At 45.1% G+C, this 17829-nt stretch overlaps 1 long non-coding RNA gene across 1 annotated transcript in view; it reads left to right on the top strand.

Annotated features, from left to right (window-relative positions):
- Positions 1-13577, top strand: part of LOC149856602 (uncharacterized) — a 56844-nt gene extending 43267 nt beyond the window's left edge. The window contains exon 3 of the long non-coding RNA XR_016444416.1: positions 11492-13577. This is a non-coding gene — a long non-coding RNA (uncharacterized LOC149856602). The remainder of the gene's footprint in view (positions 1-11491) is intronic.
- Positions 13578-17829: the final 4252 nt, after the last annotated feature.

Raw genomic sequence — 17829 nt, 5'->3', positions numbered from 1 at the left:
CTGTGGATGCACGACAAGGTACGGTTAGCCTTCCTGTGTTCTTGCATTGTCGGCCCATGTTCATCTTGAAGTCAATAATGACTCCAAGATGTCCTTCTGCCCCTGTGCTTTTGAGAAGGGAGTTCCCCAACCTATAGTTATGCTGCTGGTTCCTACTGCCTACATGCAGCACCCTGCACTTGTCAGTTTTGAATCCCATCCTATTTTCATTTGCCCACCCTGTAACCTGTCCAGGTCGTGCTGTAATCTGTCCTTCCTTTCTAGTGTGCCCATCTCTCCCCAAATCTTGGTGTTGTCTGCGAATTTAAACAGGGTACTCTTTACCTTGTCGTCCAAGTTGCTAATAAAGAAATTGAACAGTGCAGGCCCAAGGACTGAGCCCTGGGGGACTCCACTGCCCACTTCCCTTCAGGTCGAAAATGACCTGTCTACCACTACCTTCTGGGTATGACCCTTCAGCCAATTTGCGATCCATCTGACTGTAGGCATCAATGCCACAGTCACCTAGCTATTTAATGAGAATGGGGGGGGGAGACAGTGTCAAAGGCCTTGCTGAAGTCCAGAAAGACTACATCCACCATGACACCTGTGTCCAGTGATTTTGTGACCTGATCGTAGAAGGCAATCAGGTTGGTCTGACAGGACCTGCTCCAATGAAACCGTGCTGGTTGCCCTTGAGCATCATCCCTGCTGCTGGCCCATCACAGATGTGCTCCTTGATAATCTTCTCAAAGAGCTTCCCCAGGATTGAAGTAAGACTAATGGGCCTATAGTTGCCTGGGTCCTCTCTCTTCCCTTTTTTAAAGATGGGGACCACGTTGGCCCTCTTCCAGTCTTCCGGTACCTGGCCAGAGCACCACGAGTGCTCATAAAGCCATGCCAGGGCCCCGCAATAACCCACACTTACCCCAGCATATGCTGGAGCAGCCCCGGGAGCAGCTGACACCAGCTGCCTGTACCAGGGCATGGTGCAGCCCAGCGGCTGCAGGCAGCTGGTGTTGGCTGCTTCTGGAGCCGCTACAGCCAGGGCTGGGGTGAGTGGGGACCAGCAAAGCCCTAGGGGGGTCAGGGCATGGTGCAGCCCAGCTGCTACAGGCAGCTGGTGTCAGTTGCTCCTGAGGCCGGGGTGAATGCACCCTGTACTGCCTGGGGCTTTGCTTGTCCGCACTCACCCCAGCCTTTGTTGAAGTGGCCCTGGGAACAGCCGACACTGGCTGCCTGCACCAGGGCATGGTACAGCCCAGGTTAGTATCTACACGTGCAAAGGTGAGTGCGTACAAGTGGAGGCCAGGCATGGGGGGGACAGGTGGAGCATGATGTAGCCCAGTGGCTGCAGGCAGCTGGTACCAGCTGTGTCTGGGACTGCTGCAGCCGGGGCTGTGGTGAGTGCTTCTCTGTTCCCTCTGCTTTGCTGCCTCGTGCAGCCCCGGGAATGGCACCCCTCCCACCGCCCCTTCCCTAGTCCCAGCCTCCCTCCTCCCTCCATGGGAATGTATCCCTATTTGTTACAGCGTAAAGTGGGTTTGCATTATGAATTGTCCTCTGGGAACTCATGTACCGCATAAAATGAGGGAAACCTGTACTGCCCTTTGGATTCCAGTGTAGATACACTTGATGAGATAATATTGGTCAGTCTGATAGGCTGTGGGGTTTAGAACGCCAGCTCTTTAACTGTTGTTAAACATTTTTATAGGCTTCTTGTCAGAGCAGAGATCTATGTAATGCATCCTGTTTGGTTTGCTCCTTGACAATAGGAAGATTCACCAGGAGGAAAAAGTTCCAAGCTATTTCAGATTCAGCCCTGGTCATTTAAACAACACAGAGAAAGCAAAACTTGTTGAAAATGAGCTAGGTCTGAACAGAAAATTACTGTTCAATAACTTCCCTGCGGATTTTTTATAGTCCATGGAGTGAGGAGGACATTGACACTAATTCCCAGCATTTGGAGAAGTCCTGGAACCCATCCTGGGCACACAGCAGCACCTTTCCTAGTAATACTGTTTATAGGAAGAAGGTTTTTTTCCTTGGAGTGGGAGCAAGGCGGGCACACACACACATGCGCGCGCGCACACAGGAGGAGAGAGAGAGAGAGAGAGAGAGAGAGAGAGAGGGAGAGAAGTGAGGAGTTGGAGCTCCATCTTGTGGCAAAATTATAAATTACCTTATTTATGGACTTAATTCTTTAAAATTACCCTTCAAATTTCTATTCTTTCAACTCTGGAGTCACAATAACTTCCAATCACAGGCACATTTGGAAAAGCAGCACTTGTCTAACTACCTGATCTGCATGCATGAATCTCAATAGTACTTTGACAAATAAGTGTTAGCTGAAAAGGCCAATTACTTGACTCTTCAATAATAATAAAATGTTACACATTAGCAGTATTTTCTTCCCTTTCAACCAGCGTGAATCAAATCTCACCAAATCCTCAAAGGAAATGTTATTTAGGTCAGGAGAAAGCAAAGCCCAGAGACTTTTCCCAGGTTGCATGGTGAATTGATAGCAGATTTAAGGATGCATCCCCAGAGTCTTTACTCTTAGCCTATTTCAAATTCCTGACTATTTTCTGTCTATATATATTGGTGCCCAGTCCCTGATCCTGTAAATGCATACAAACCATCATATTTCCCAGTGATGCTGCTCCTGATGTTCCCCTAGCTCTGTTTACTCTTGTTTGGTCCAGTATACTAGTTGAATTTTCTGTGGTTTAGGAATATGCATTATGCAGAGGGCACAAAGAGAGCTGTGACCTGACATTACCAGGATTTTCTCCTTCTCCTGGGACTATTTTCCACATCTGCAGTCAAACACGAGGATCTTGGATCAGCCTCCTCAGTCATCTGCAGACTCACGGATGACTTCCCTATTTACTGGAAGACTGTCATTCACATATCCAGGGGCTGCTGAACTGTGAGAATATGTTTGAAGACACATTTGAACTTTGTTGTATCGAAGTATACTCTTATTTTTCAAAAGGAGAGACAAATCAAAACTGTAGGAAAATTAAATAAATAATAAGCAAAAATCCTTTCCCAAGCCACTGAAATTATTAGGATCAACTGCATGCGCAGTCCCTGGTTGAGAACTCGCATGTTCAACAGTCAGGAAACTCTAAACTAAGGGCTTTCATCAGTCCTAATTTGGGCTTGTGAGTGATTTATATACCACGGGTTGTATTTTAGCAGGGTTCTCCCCGTGTGAATACTCACTTTTGAACTTGCCACTAGCCTCTTCCTCTGCATCTGGGTGCTGCCTCTGGATTCTGCTGACCCCACTGTGTAAATTGCCTGTAAGGGCACACCTCCACTCAAGTTCATTAAGGGAGGTTCATTCATAACCTTAATTTGCACCATATTGCTATTATCTTGTGGAGTTGATGATAGCACTAGCACAGTTGGTGAGATCTCAGTGGCATTGTAAGATCACTATGCTATGGGAGGCAACTTGGTTCAGGATATAGCGCACCAGGCTAGTAGTTAAGAGTTCCTGTTTCCATTCCCAGTAGTCCTGTTCAATTGTTGCAACCTTAGATAAGTCATTTTGTGTCTCTGCTTCAGTTTTCCCATTGCTGATGTAGGGAGGATGGTGATCCTGTATTTTGCTAAAGTGCTTTGAGATTGAGAGATATACACACTATCTTTGTTATTATTCTGAACTATTTCTCTCTTGGTCTAAGATTTATTGCAAGTGAGAATGCAATCAGGAAAATATTATAGCATTTATCCAGCAGGTGGCACTGATGGTCTTCAACACAATCCCCCTGGCTCTGAGAAGATGGCTTCTTCAGAGCAGGACAATAAATAGCTCTAGATAGACTGTCAGGCAGTGTGATTTAGGGACCAGAAATAGTGAAACTGTGGAGGTTTCTCAAAAATTTATTTTTATAAAATGAGAGAAAGATGAACCTAGGTAATTTTTCCTCTGCCTAGCAAGCCTCCTTCTCCTAGATCTTGTGGACCATCAAGGAGGCTTAGTTTAACTCCTTTGCTGCTGCTTTGTACATGGGCTATGCTGAGGCTGCCCTTCCTATGCTAGTAAGTGGATCCAGTGCATTACAGCGTGCTGGGGACTTCACCATTCCTACTGCCATGATAGTAAACAGGGATTATGCCCTTGTCAAGTTTCAAAGCACTTCAGAAAGATTATAGAATTTTGTCCCACGATGCTCCTGTGAGGTATGGATGTGATATTTAGTTATCATGTCACCAATTCCTGAAATGCAGGTGTCTCTGGCATGGAACCCAGCTGCTATTGAACAGCTCATAACAAACCTGCAAAATTGAGTTGGGTACAAAGTGGGGCTCTTATCCAGATGATATTGTTGGGGCATATAAACTGGAAGTTTGGCCAGGACCCTGAAGACAAACCTCCTAATGGTGCTGGAAGCATAGATGTAATTCAGGTCCTGTGAAGCTGAAATCTACTGGCAATGATAATATCCTATGCAGGTGAAAATGTAGGGAACACACTGTGCACGTAATGCATGCTATTCTTAATGGAGGGATAATAATTTCTGACAACTGGCAGGCTTTCTTTTTCTTCAGGGCCAAGAAGGGATTTTTGGTTGTGCTGCCTTAGGCCTTTTAAGTAAGATGTGGATTCCTCTTAATAGCTGTGGCTGCGGTACTGGACCACACTGGAGGTCACAGCACATTTGTCCTGCTGCATCTTCTGGAAAACTCCATAAATATTTATTAGGAGAGTGAGGTTTTCTCCTGCAACTTTTGTGCCTGACAGTGCAGGGAACAAGGTGCTACACACCCCTCAGGTACGAAGGCATGCAGGAAAAGACCCAGGACGTCTGTACAACTCGAGCTCAGCACAATAAACAAAAAAGCATGATTCAATTTAGCTCTGGAGGAGGACATTGACTAACAGCATTGGCTTGGCACAGGGAGAGGGGCAAATCCAGAGCCTGCTCAAGTGAATGAGAAAACTTCCATTGACTTTCACCGGCTTTGAATCAACCCCCATCTGTCTGAGGGCAGCCTCCTCACACTGTTCTGCCTAGACATGAGTCCAGATGTGCACCGTTTTTGCTGCTCCAGCCCTGGGTTGTTGCTGCCCAGCATAACCTTATCTCAGCTGTAGCTACTGTTTCTGTTCGTCTCAGTAATTAAAGACTAAGAGCTGCATACAAATATATGTACAAGCCTAACAAATCTGAGGGCTAGATTCAATGCCCCAAGCAGAGTAAAGAGGAACAGGGCTTTGCATGGCATCACTACATGGAATACTTTAAAAATAACAAAGTCAAGGGTTTAAAACCTCCTCACCTCATCTAGCAGCAGCTGACTCATTTCCCTCACTGAGGACTGTGGTCAACTCCTGCAGAGTTGCATAGGCTTTGCCTCTCAGATTTAAGACAGCTACATCTACCAAGCTTAGATACCTCAAATCAGTGCGTAACCCCCTGGTAAAACACCTCAGAGGAAACAGCGACGAGGTCCCAACTCTCTGGCTCATCAGGATATGCTGCACCTCCAGACTGACTTTACTGTTTCCAAAAACACACCAAGAGGTTCAGATGGCAGGACAAGACCTTGGTCTAAGTGCTCCTATTGAAGGCAGCGGGAAGGAGCAGAGTATAGTCTATGCTGAATACTTTGGTGAATCTGGCCTTCAATTGCCACAGGTGTCACTTAAATTTAAGTTCCTGTGTCTATAGACAAGACAGGCTGTACTCTGTGGTCAGTGCACATGTGCAAAGCGACTTACCCTGTATTGTGACTTTTTAAATGATACACACAAGTGTACCATCAGTGTTTCTTGAGGGCATCTGTATCAAGGGGGAGGTGGCAAAAGGAAGGATACCAGGAAGAGAGTGGCCCCTCTCCTCCCATCACCAAATCACCTCTGTGTAAATTATGCCCCAATTTATTGAATGCCAACTGCCCCATATAAATTATGGATCTGTCACTCTTTGTCCCCCCAAGAGGTGCTGTATAATTTTTGCAGTGTCTCTGCAGCTGCACTTGCACTCACATGGCAAAGCCTGTGCTGAGAAGACAGTCTCAAACGCTTCTAAGTTGGTACTTTAAAGTTATTTTGCATTGATTTCTAAGATAATTATACACTGCTGTTTCAACTCTTCTTTTTTTGGTTAGATTTCATACAGATGCTGCGGTAATCATTTTCTACCTACTTACGTTTCCCCTTCTATTTTCAGTTGGATGTATGCTTTTTTTTTTTTTTTTTTTTGCGCTTCTTTTAGTAAATTGTTGTGTGGTGTTACTGTGTGCTGTTAAACAGCTGCTGTCTTCTGTGCCAGAGGTGGCTACATTCCAGTGGTGGGTGAAATGATGTTTACAAAGCATTGTGGGATTGCTGGGTGACAAGAGATGCGAACAGACTGTAAGCTGCTGTGGGCAGAGTCTGGGCAGATCACAGCAGGGTATGCTTGGTCATGCTAGTTGAGCTGACCAGTTTTACTTTTGCTACTGGCTTTGGCCAAGGACCCACTGTTCAGGGCCCTTGCCTCTGCTGCAGCCAGGCTAGTAGATAGCAGTAGGAGGCCACCCAGGCTTGGTAACAATGCAAAACAAACAAAAGAAGTTAAACAAATAAGTTAGCACTTAACTATCGTCCAGGATTCTTCCAGGCTTCACCTCCTGGTTGCCTCTTAATCTTCAGAGGCTTTGCAGAGCCTGTAGGCTTGTGCAACAAAGCAAATGATTAAGCAAGCAGACAGACAAAGAAGAACCCTGCTCCAGGCTCTCCCAGTGGCTGCTTAACCCCTGGTAGCTCCAGGCAGCCTGCTCCCTGGCCAGGTACAGCCCCTTGAGGCTGCTTTCAGTGTCTTTTATCCTTCCCGCTCTGGGCTCATGTGGCTAATCCTCTCTCACTCCCCACACCTGTGTCAGCTTCCTTGCTGTGGGACTTGCCATGTCCCAGGACGTCATTCCCCAGCCTTTGGTGAGTTCTTCCAAGTCTGGGATGGGTGTGTAGAGGTGCTCCTGGAGTGTGGGGCTGTTCAGACTCCCGTGAACCCCTAGTAACAGGGCAGGGCCCTGTTACACAGACCTAAGTCCATATTTTATCATGATTAATTTGGTTGTGCCCAGAAAGTACAGTTGGGTTCTGGCCCTCATTCTTCTAGAATCTAGATACTCTCCAAACACATAGGAAGAGAAAGTTTCTCTCCCAAAGAATTTATTTTTAAGTGAACAAAGTTGGGAGTAGAACGAGGGATGAAGCGATGGACCCAAAGTCATGCAGCAGGTCAGTGATACAACCTAGAGCTGAGTTCCAGATCAGTGTTGCAGCCTCTGGTTCATGCTGCACTTAACGCCAGAGGTGACAGAGAAGGACCGGTATACAACCAAGATCTAGTCTGGAACAGAACTCAAAGTTGCCGGGTTTCAGCCGCACTGCTTGGGCCCATTTCTGTCTAATCGGAAAGATGGTGAAACAATTAGAGACTGAGAATGTCACCACAGAAACAGCACTATCTTTGGCATGGGATACTTGAGGTAACTGCAGTTCATTAGACAAATACTGTGTAGCTGCCTTTTATGTTATTAAAAGGTGTAATGCAATGAAAAGGAGAGAAATGAGCAGACAGGTTACACCTTGCCTCAGGCAGCAGCAGCAGCTGTCCCAGGCTGCCAAAACGAAGGCATGAGCTATTGCCGGGTATGATTTATCATCTATTCAGTGGGAGTCCAGTGCATACTTTACCATGGAGGAATAAACCCCTGACACCTAGCTCCAGTGACTCACTAATGGTGACTCTGAAACCAGTCACCTCCTGGGCTTGTCTGGTTTGATTTTGTGTTCACTTTAGGAAGCATCTGGGAGTCAGAGTGCAAGAGGCTTGTTACTGGGATTTAAGCCTTTCACTGGGTTTGTCATGATTTAGTCCAGTGACCTTTGCCGTTAAGTAACCTCCCTATGGAAATGAATAAGATTTCTGTCAGGTTCAGAAAAGCCGCCATCACAATAGACACTGGCTGGAAATTTCAAGCAAGGAGGACGAGGACTGAATGGGCTTGGAGAGAAAATGAGTTATACAGGCGGAGGGCTGAGATTTGATGGCAAGACTATGTGTGTAAGAATGCAGAATTACTGCCTTGCTTTACCATGTCTATAAAGAGAAGGTTTCACTGAAAGCTTCAGTAAAGACCTAGAATTTGACCTACTATATAACAGCTATTAGCCTCTGGGGCAGTATTTTCCAGATAGAACAGCCAATCAAGCACCAGCACAATTAGTTAATAAAAAAGTGCTTGCCATGTTTGTCGGGCCTGTGATGGAACAACCTACGGGCTTCCTCGGAGTTCTGCTTTAACAGTGGATTAACTGGGGTTGGATTGAGTCCACTTCTGCAGTTCCTGCCACTTAATGTGGAGACATGAAAATGTTGGCCTTGGGTCAATTAACTGTTCTGCTACTTCCTGTGGGATCTTGGGCACATCATTTAGTCTCTGCTTTAGTTTCCCACCTATGATATACAGACAAAAGCATTTCCCTACTTCTGGGGGAGGGGAGGGAAAGTACATTAAAGTTTGTGAGGTGTTTAGGTAGTGAGGTAATGCAGTCTACTTAGGCACCTCATGCTGTCAAGTGCACTGCTATTGCCTGCACAGTTACTGACTTGCACACCCAACATGGGTAATTGAGCATGCAGAGAGATAGGCAGCTAAAAAGCAGTTTGCATCTTCCTTTGCTTTAGTGTGGCTGCATTTGCATGTGGACTTCAGGCTTCCTTGTTCAGTGGTAACATTCAGGCACTGATTCCAAGCATTGTGCCCTTGATGGTCAGGATTTGTCTTGAGGCTCACCTTTCCTTTTGTTTAAAGCCCCGGCACCTAGATTTATGCAATTGCCCAAGAGTCTCTACTCTCATTGAAAAGAGAAAGTAATTTCCCAAGTCTCATGCTTGCAGAGGAAACCTTTCAACCATGGCCTGAATGTACTGGAGGAGCTTAAAAAGCTAAGATGAAAATTAAAAATGGAACCCAAATTTATTTATTTAAAAAAAAAAATCTCTTGATCTGTGAACATGAACCAGCTTCCAGGACATCTCTTGCTGACCCCACATTGTTGCATTCTCTCACTTGCTGACATTTGACCAAACGACACTTCACTAGAAGTGGGCAAGGATTATTACAAAATTTGGTTCTTGCTGTGTCGAGGAGGGTCGGGCTGTGACCCATGCTCTGTCACCTTATTAGCGTGGCGGGTTTAGAATCCCAAGGGAAGTTGGCTCAGAGTAGGAGTAAGAGAGAAGTGTTAATTCATATAATACCTTTGACACATGGATAATCAGAGGATTTCTCTGTTAGAAGCCTTTCTCTCTTACCATTTTACAAAGGATAAAATCTCGTACAGTTGCTGTGAAAGGAGCTTGACCTCAAGCTTTAGCACTTGCTTTGACCACTGCAGGTCCCTAGTTCAGTCCCTCATGTGGTGGCTAAGATAGCCAGGAGACGTCAGAGGCAGTTTCAGAACAGCATGAATCCCAAACCTTTCTCAGAAGGATGCCATATTGGTAACTTGTGCGGTGCTTGAGGGCTGCTTTCTGTGAGATTTAATCATATTCTCTATTGTGCTTTACATATCCAACCATGTGTGAGAAAAGCCTGGAAAACAAGAGTATTTTTCAGTACTGGGAAGGGCAGAAATCATATTTGCAACACCTGGAGCATGTCCTCCTAATTGAACATAGGAAGCTGATTAACTCCAGATTGGGATTATGATTTCCAGTATGACAGATTCTCAGTTCATCTGCTATCACAGAATGGATGAAGCAAGTTGGTTACTCCTATTGCCTGGGTCAAATTCCATTGACCTCACTGGAGATGCACCTGCTTGTATGAGTTATGAACTTGACCCTGTGGCTGCTTGATATGTAGGAGTGTGCACAATTGACCTTGTTCTTCCCCCTCAATCCTTTGTCATACCTCATCCTTTGCAAAAGCCTCAGTATGAGCCAAGATGGAAAAAGAACAGAGTAATACTGCCATGACATCACTGTTTAGCACCGAACAATGTCTTTTAAATTATTACCATTTTCTTATGACGTTTGCATGTTCTTGTCTCTCATTTATAGAGATACAAAAGCCACAAAGTTGTATCGAGTAGTCTAGAAAATGAAGATCATGCATTTCCTCTTAATTTCCTCATTTTAATAATTGAATGGACGTGGGCAGTTTATATAAATTTCTTTGAAATCACAATACTTGTATGTCTGAATTAGTACCTAATGCTGGTGCTGTGATCTCACCATACAGTATCCCACCATAAACTATGCTTTCCCAGCTCCTAACAGTACAGCCTTGGCCTCATCCTCCTATTGTGCAGAATTATTAGCAACTCTGATGTGAGCGGAGACTCAGTCCTCAGAGCTCTATGGAGAAGTCTCTCCCTGTAGTGCTGTGACAATTGCTGATAGCAAAATAATAACATATTAGGTCCAGGGGAATTTGGCAAGGGGGAAACAAACAGGTTGTTGAACAGCAGCTTGTGTAAACGCTCTTCAGTAGCTTCCAATTACTTTAGAAATCACTCGTTATTTGTTTGGCTAAAGCCAGACCCATTTATCCAAACCTCTAGACCAGGGGTCGGCAACATTTTTGGATGGAGTGCCAAAATCACCCCAACCTCCACCCATGTCTTGACTTGGCATGCCAGAGACGGGGGAGCCACAAGGGGCCTGATCCTCATTGCTGGCGGTGGTTGCACACGTCTCCGGGTGGACAGTAGGGGAGAGGCCAGGATTGCACTGCCCCAGCCATGCACTGTGAGCCGCGCATGCACCTGCTGCTGCTGTGGAGCCAGTGCCAGGGCTCCGGAGCCCAGCACAGCTGTTTGCAAGCCTCTGTGGCAGGTGGCTGGAAGGCTACAAACAGCTGTACTAGGCTCTACAGCCCCAGCACTGGTTCCATGACAATGGTAGCTGCACACGTGCCCCTGGGTGGATGATGGGGGAGGAGCCAGGGTTGCACTGCCCCAGGCCCCTTCCTGGCCGTAAGCCCAGAGGTGCACGCACAGCTGCTGCAGCCGTGGACCTGGTGCTGGGGCTGCGGAGCCTCATGCAGCTGTCTGTAGCCTCCCGGCTGCAGCAGGCCCAGGCCCTGGGCAGCTGCTGGCAGAAGGTGCCCAGAGTCTGGGTTGGCTGTGGCATGATTAGGAAAAAGGCCTTGCACGCCATGCTCTGACACGTGCTGGTGGTTGCTGGAGGGGCATTACCAGGCCTTGGGTGGGGACAGGATGGGTGTTAAGACCCCTGTGAGGCCTGGAAGAGCTCTAGTGACTGGTGAAATTTCAGCTGCCCCCTTTCTGCAGCGGGACCCTTTTGGGAGGGAGGAAGCCTCACCACAAGGAATGGGACTCTGAAGGGCTTCGTTTGGCTCAGGGGGTGAAAAGTCCTGAGCAGCAGGGTTGGGAGGGGGAGAGGGGCAATGGCAGAGCTGGGGGAGAGATTGGAGGGGTTTGGAGGGTCTGTTGGGGCTCTTCATCCTATTAATTACCTTCTTTCTGCTGCAGGAGCTTCCAGATCTCGCCCTTCTAGCTCTCCTGACACCGTGTATTCTTGGAATTCCTGCTGTGAACAACAGCAACTAGAAAGCAAGGAGAATAGAGGCCTGGAATGAAGAGACCCCAATACAGGCTGCCTTCAGCTAAGAGATGGTGGCTGCAGCCATTTTGTTTCAGACCCCAAGGGACCACGTTCACATTCCACACATGAGAAGAGTGTGGAATTTCCCCCCCCAGGGTTCATGTTGCAATTCAACACCTAAAAAGTGTGCACTTTCCCCTGGCCTGCAGCAGATGGGCCCTGCTCTAGACCCTTGGAGAGTTTGGATTAAATGAATTCTGAATCCAAACTATCCCTGGTTCTGATTTTACAAAACTGAAATGCTCTCTATGACATCTTGCGAAAGTCAAGAGACCTTTGTCTTTTTCCATTTCTGGATTTCATTGGCATATGCTGGCAACCATGGTGGCGCATTGTCTGCTGGTTCTCATCTTCGCTGCACCTTAACACTTAAAAGCAGTAATTAGAGGCCACAGCCCAGCACTGTGGCTTACTGAAAAGGAGAATCCCTGACTTTGTAAAAATAGCTCACTCTCCCTCCATAGACACAATATTAGTGGGCTCTTGGGGTCAAAAATAAATGTTAAGCCACCTTTCACTGTCTCTTTCTCATGCTAGTACTATAAAACCAGTGGCATGATGGCAGAGTGGTAGCATCTGTCTGGTTTAAGTATCCTCAACATGATGATAAAGTTCAGTTATCTTTATATGCAAGACGTATGTGGGTTTACGCCTCAGTTGCACCTGTGTTAGTGTGGTGATGACACTTGAGACAGAAAGAATCTAGCATGTTTTCAGCATTTCAGGGATGGCACTTAGAAGAGAAACAACTTTATTTGGGAACTTATAAGGCATCAGAAATAGGAAGACTTCTCCCATGATGCTATTTTTCTATTTTCTCTTCAGGGACTGGGTTCGGATTTTCAAAAGATATCAGTGCAGCTCTAACTTTGTTCCCTTTGAATCAGTAGTAAAACTTGCAATGATTTTTAACAGGGATAGACTTCTCAACACCAATACTAATGTTCTCAAATCTTACCCGTAGTATTTTGTATCATGTGCTGTAGCATAGATAATGCTAACTGAGATTTCTCAGGATTTCACAGTAATGGAAATGGAAAAACCCTGTTGGATATCTGTTCCCTTCTCTCTGTCCATGGATCTTTCCTCTAGTGTTGTTATCTCTGACTATTTTTAGCACTTCATCTTGAATTTAAAAGCTACCTATAAAGGTCCACGCTCTCATGCAGAACTTGGAAGATGCTTTTGCAGCAAAGAGATGTCCGATGTGTCATTTGAAAAGTTCCTTTCTCCTTGAGATTACATGATTAACTAGGTGTAATTGTTTAATAGAGCCACATAACACTCCCCTGGAGCAAGGCAAGGTGACTGACCACATAACTTTGCTAAAAGGGAAAAGATATGAGTATGGTTGCCAATTACTGTACCTACAAACTTTATAAAGGTATTTTTGATGGATGAAGCTAAAAGTTCAGCGATCTGCAGGCTTAATAATTTGTCAGCTAAAACCAAAACACCCTTTCTCCTTCCTTCCGCTTAGCAAGTGTAGAATATTTTTTGCTTCCTGTCTCTCTGCTGAAGCTATATATAGCTAATTCAGGAAGCTTGAAAATGCCCACTGGCCACCTGATGTCTTAGAATTCTCTTCTTCCTCCTCTTCGTGACTTTTTCACTAACAGTTGCATCTTCTTCTCCAAAACCCCTCTCTTGTCTTCTTAATTTTTGAAAGGACAAGATGTCCCTTCCTGTTCTTGTGATCTCAACTTTGTGTTCGAATTTGGGGTCACCAGATGTTGATTTATTTCTTATGGTAGAGAATTATTATTCCATTATCGCCAAGTTATTTTCTTATCCTTTCTCACCTCTTTAGATCACAGGCTCACTGCCATATGTAGATTAAGGAATGGAATGTAACTATTTGATCTTGAATCCGTTGTGCAGTGACTTCTAGTGAATGGCTTGGAAATGTCTATTAAAAAATAGTCAGTGCAAGGGTATTTCACCTGATCTGAGTTATATGAGCAAAACATTTCATGCCAAGTTCAGTATGGGGAAATATGAGAAATAGACTTATTTCTTATCTGTATAGTCCTGACAAATCAAGCTGTCTGGTTACTTTAATCAAGATGCTTTGGTATGGGGTTGGCCTTAGGAGTAAGTATTAGGCATACTGTACTGTGGCATTATTTATGACTTTCACTGACACGGCATTACTCTATTATCCATACTTATAGAAAAAGACCCACTGTAAGTATAATTAGTTAATAAATCACCATGAGTGATAAACAGAATGATGGATGCAGGTTTCAGTTGATCACTTTTTTATTAAGGAGTGATAAATCAGCATCGTATTGTTGCTGTAAACCTTTCAAATTGGTCAAAAATCTTGCCATGCCGAAATGCAGCAGGGGAGGTGATTAACATGTCAATTGTGCAGCAACAAATTGTACCTGATAATTGATATCAATCAATCCTTTTAATTTCTGCTCAATGTAATGGGTGTTATACGTCATCCTGCTGTTCCTGCATCTTGAACATAGTGCTTTAAGCTTCCACATCCTTATTCCCAGCTGGCGCCCTCACCAGTGCTCTTCTCCAATCACTATTTTTCTGTATCTTCTCCTCCAATTATATTCATTCAAAGGTCTCCTCCCACCTCATCACAATGACCAGACTTTCTATTGATTTATTATTATTTATGTTTCAGTAGCCAAGAGAGACCCTAATTGAAAGCAGGATTCCATCATGCAAATGCTGTACAAACATGTAGGCATGGTTATTGCTAGGAAAAAAGGTGTGTTCTTGCCTAGTGTTGGCCAAAATCCAAGTGAATTCAAAGCAGTTGTGGTATTAACATGCGTTAGCAGGTCCAAGTAAGCCCTGTGTTCACCTACTGTTTAACTCAATTTGCCAACATGTATGAAAAAACAACTACCCAATTCATTAGGATTTCACTGGCATTAGTTATTGTGAGACAAAACCACAACAATATTCTGAGGCCGCGTCCACAAGAGCGTGGACGTTTGTTTCCCTGGGGACAAGAAGCAGTACCACACCTTGTTCTGCTGTTATTTGTCCCAGGGGAATGCCTGTGCCATGTGCCCTCTGGCATGCAGCAGGTTGCCCTGGGTGGGGTAGGGGAGGCTGGGACCAGGAACTGTGCTAGCCCCAGCAGCCTTACCTGGGGACCTGGAGGCCTTAGGGAACTGCAGCCATGGTGATCCTGCTGCTTGGATCCTGGTTGGCAGCTGGACCATTGCTCCAGATGGCCAAGCTTCAGTTTTGGGCGGCATGTGCTGCCCCTGTGTGCACCGCCCCACTTTTTTTTGTGTGGGTTTCTTTGACCCTGGGACCTCCCTGGGTCAAAAAACACCCCCACATTGCTACTTTGCAGTGTAGGGAACACCTGAATGTGCAGTGTGCGGTGCCGCAGATGAGTGTGCGGTGCCATATACTGCACAGCCGCACTCATCTGGATGCAGCCGGAGTGTATATGATGCATAATGAGGGATAATCCCTGCCCTGGGCAGAATACAGTTTGAACAGAGTGGGAGAAATATTTTGTCATTCCTGTAGGAGGGGAACTGAGGCATGGGTCAGTTGAGTGATTTGCAAGGCCTGTGGTATAGGTAAAAGCTGGGCCACAATCTTGTAGGTTTCAGCCCAGTGACTTAACCACAAGGCTGTCTTTTGTACTCCAGGTTGGACTGTAAGCTCTCCAGGACAGGGTTCACAACTCTTTTCTCAATGCAATGGTATGCATGATCACTATGGGAAACAGTAATAGGAATAAAATAACTATCCCTAGAATGCTCAGGCTCTGAACTTATGTCATAGAAGCATACTGTAATTGTACTGTAGGTACAGGATTACCTGATTATTGGATAAGTTTTTATGATAATGGGGGATTCCATTGGGACTGTGCTTGGGGACCTAAAAGCAGAGAAGATGTCAGAGTATTTCAAGATATTATAAATATCTAACTAGAGATGGGTTTGAACCCATGTACACATAGCACTCAGGCCTATCCAAACATTTATGTAAACAGTATCAAGCAGGAGATACCCTGTAATGGGTAAAACACCAGGATTATGGAGTGGATGTACACCACCATACATAATATACTCCATGGCATACAAGCTTCAGCCTCTAAGGGGATCATTTCCCAGGCCAAAGGAGAGGGCTTTGATTTCCAATTGTGTCATTCACTTAAGGATCTTGATAGCTGTACTTAGTAATGACATCTGAATACAATGCACAGCATGCAGCAGGCACAGGGTGCATGTACCAGCTTTAATCCCTCATTGGACACGTACTGTAGATGCTTTAGGGCCAGATTTTCAGATGTTAGTCTCTGTTTCAATTTGTGGATGCAAGTAGTAGCAGGTACAATTTTACATCTTCCAGTTGGTAATCTGAACCACTCTGACCTCCACTTACGGGTGCAAGATTGTCCTAGAATTTTGTAAGCACAAGAAGTGGAGGCTTAGTTACAGCCATACAGAGGATGTGACTTCTAATATAAGTTAATGACAACATTCATTGTGACTGACATACTAAAAGCAAGGAAAGGGCAGTGGCTTGCTTTGCCAGCAGGAGTGAATTCTAGGAATGCTCTGCTATTTTTAGAGAGAAGCCACATACATGCCTTTCCCCAGCATTCCCAGATGAGTTAGCTTCTTCCCTGGGAGGACTTTGTCAACCAGCTGCTGCACTTGGCCATTTAGGCACAATTGCACAGGATGCTAATAGCAGTAATCTTTCTGCATATCTACACATTTAAATTAATCTCTACTAGTCATTATACAGGCTACTGCCAAGGTTTCTGTTTCCTCGAATTAGCAGGTGCCTCATGTGCTTTTGTGTATTGAGCTACTGGACCACAACGGGCAGCTCGTTGGCTCTTTGCTGATGTTTAGATGACAAATGTGGCACCCACCAAAATCATGCTCGGGTATTTTTGGAGTGGGTTATAAGCAGGGGCTCAGATTCTTAGCTGCTGTAAATCTGTACAGCCAGTGGAACTACACTGATTTACACCACCCGAGGATTTGGCCCATAACTCCTACTCTGGTGAGAGTCCCTTCTTTCACATTCTTCCTTTGGCATCGGCTCTTCCCTCTTTTTTCAGATGTACACACTGCAGTCTTCCCCTGAGTGCATTGGATTTGTCAGGTATAATATCCCTGTGACATAGCATCCTCTTGTATTATACTTGCTATAATATTGAGAAGATGAATATTGCCCCATAAATGCCTCTTAAGTTAATATAAAACTACATCTTGCTACATCATGTATTCAACAAGCCGTCATTTTCCTCATAAATTTTGAGGAGTGTTTTAACTTCTTGAAACGATTGGCTTGCATGTCCGTCTGAGAAATAATCACAGCCTATGGCCTAGTCTAGATACTGGGGCTGTAAATCAGCCCTGGGGTCTTGTAGCCATTTAGTCCCCACAGCCACCCTGCTGACTGAGGCTGGGTTTATGGCATTAGCTGATAGTGTACGGTCCTAAGCAAAAGCCAGACAGCCAGGAAGGTTCTGGTCTTTGTATGATGTAACTTTGCATCTCACTGGCACAGAAGAATTATAATTCAATGGAACATCATCCTTGCTCTGCTGCTGTAGAATCAGTTGAATAACTGGACTTAACATTGGGATTTATTAAGGACTGTGGCTCTTGACTTTTTTCTGATAGGAACTGGGACATCTCCAGTTCTACTCTTGCTATAACAACTGTACAACACTGCAGCCCCTTGGCTCCCATTGAAGGTAACATAAGACTTCCTACCCAGACTATTGGGCTTTCAAGCCCAACTTCCTTGCTCTAGGAATGTCCCTGGTTCATGCTACCAATAGCACTTAACTCAGCAGAATGCACTTCAGCCAAGAATTTTCAAAAATGGTCTTTAATTTTGGCTGCTATACGTATTGAGGGGTGGAGATTAGCTACAAATTGAGATGTCAATGAGCACCTCCGGACTGAGTCACCCAAGATCAGGGGCCACTTTTGAAAATGTTGGTCCTCATCATTATGATGGACTTACGCTGGTCATCTCTACCTGGGGGGGTTGACTCAGAATTTATCTTTTTTTTTTTAATCTTTGCTCTCAAAAAAGGGTAGAAGAGTTTCAAAGTAGCTGGGTCTTTTCTTCTAAGCCATAAAAAGGCTAGATTTAAATCCCAAGGTGAGTGGGTTTCACACCTTATCCTCTCTCGCAGATGCTTCCCAAATCAAAAGTCAGGAGTGACCAAAGATTGTAT

Source organism: Crocodylus siamensis, chromosome 10, assembly GCF_052110815.1.
Source record: "Crocodylus siamensis isolate JL-2025a chromosome 10, ASM5211081v1, whole genome shotgun sequence".
Lineage (NCBI taxonomy): Eukaryota > Metazoa > Chordata > Crocodylia > Crocodylidae > Crocodylus > Crocodylus siamensis.
Note: the sequence above shows the minus strand (reverse complement) of the source record. Positions and strands in the feature narration are given on the sequence as shown.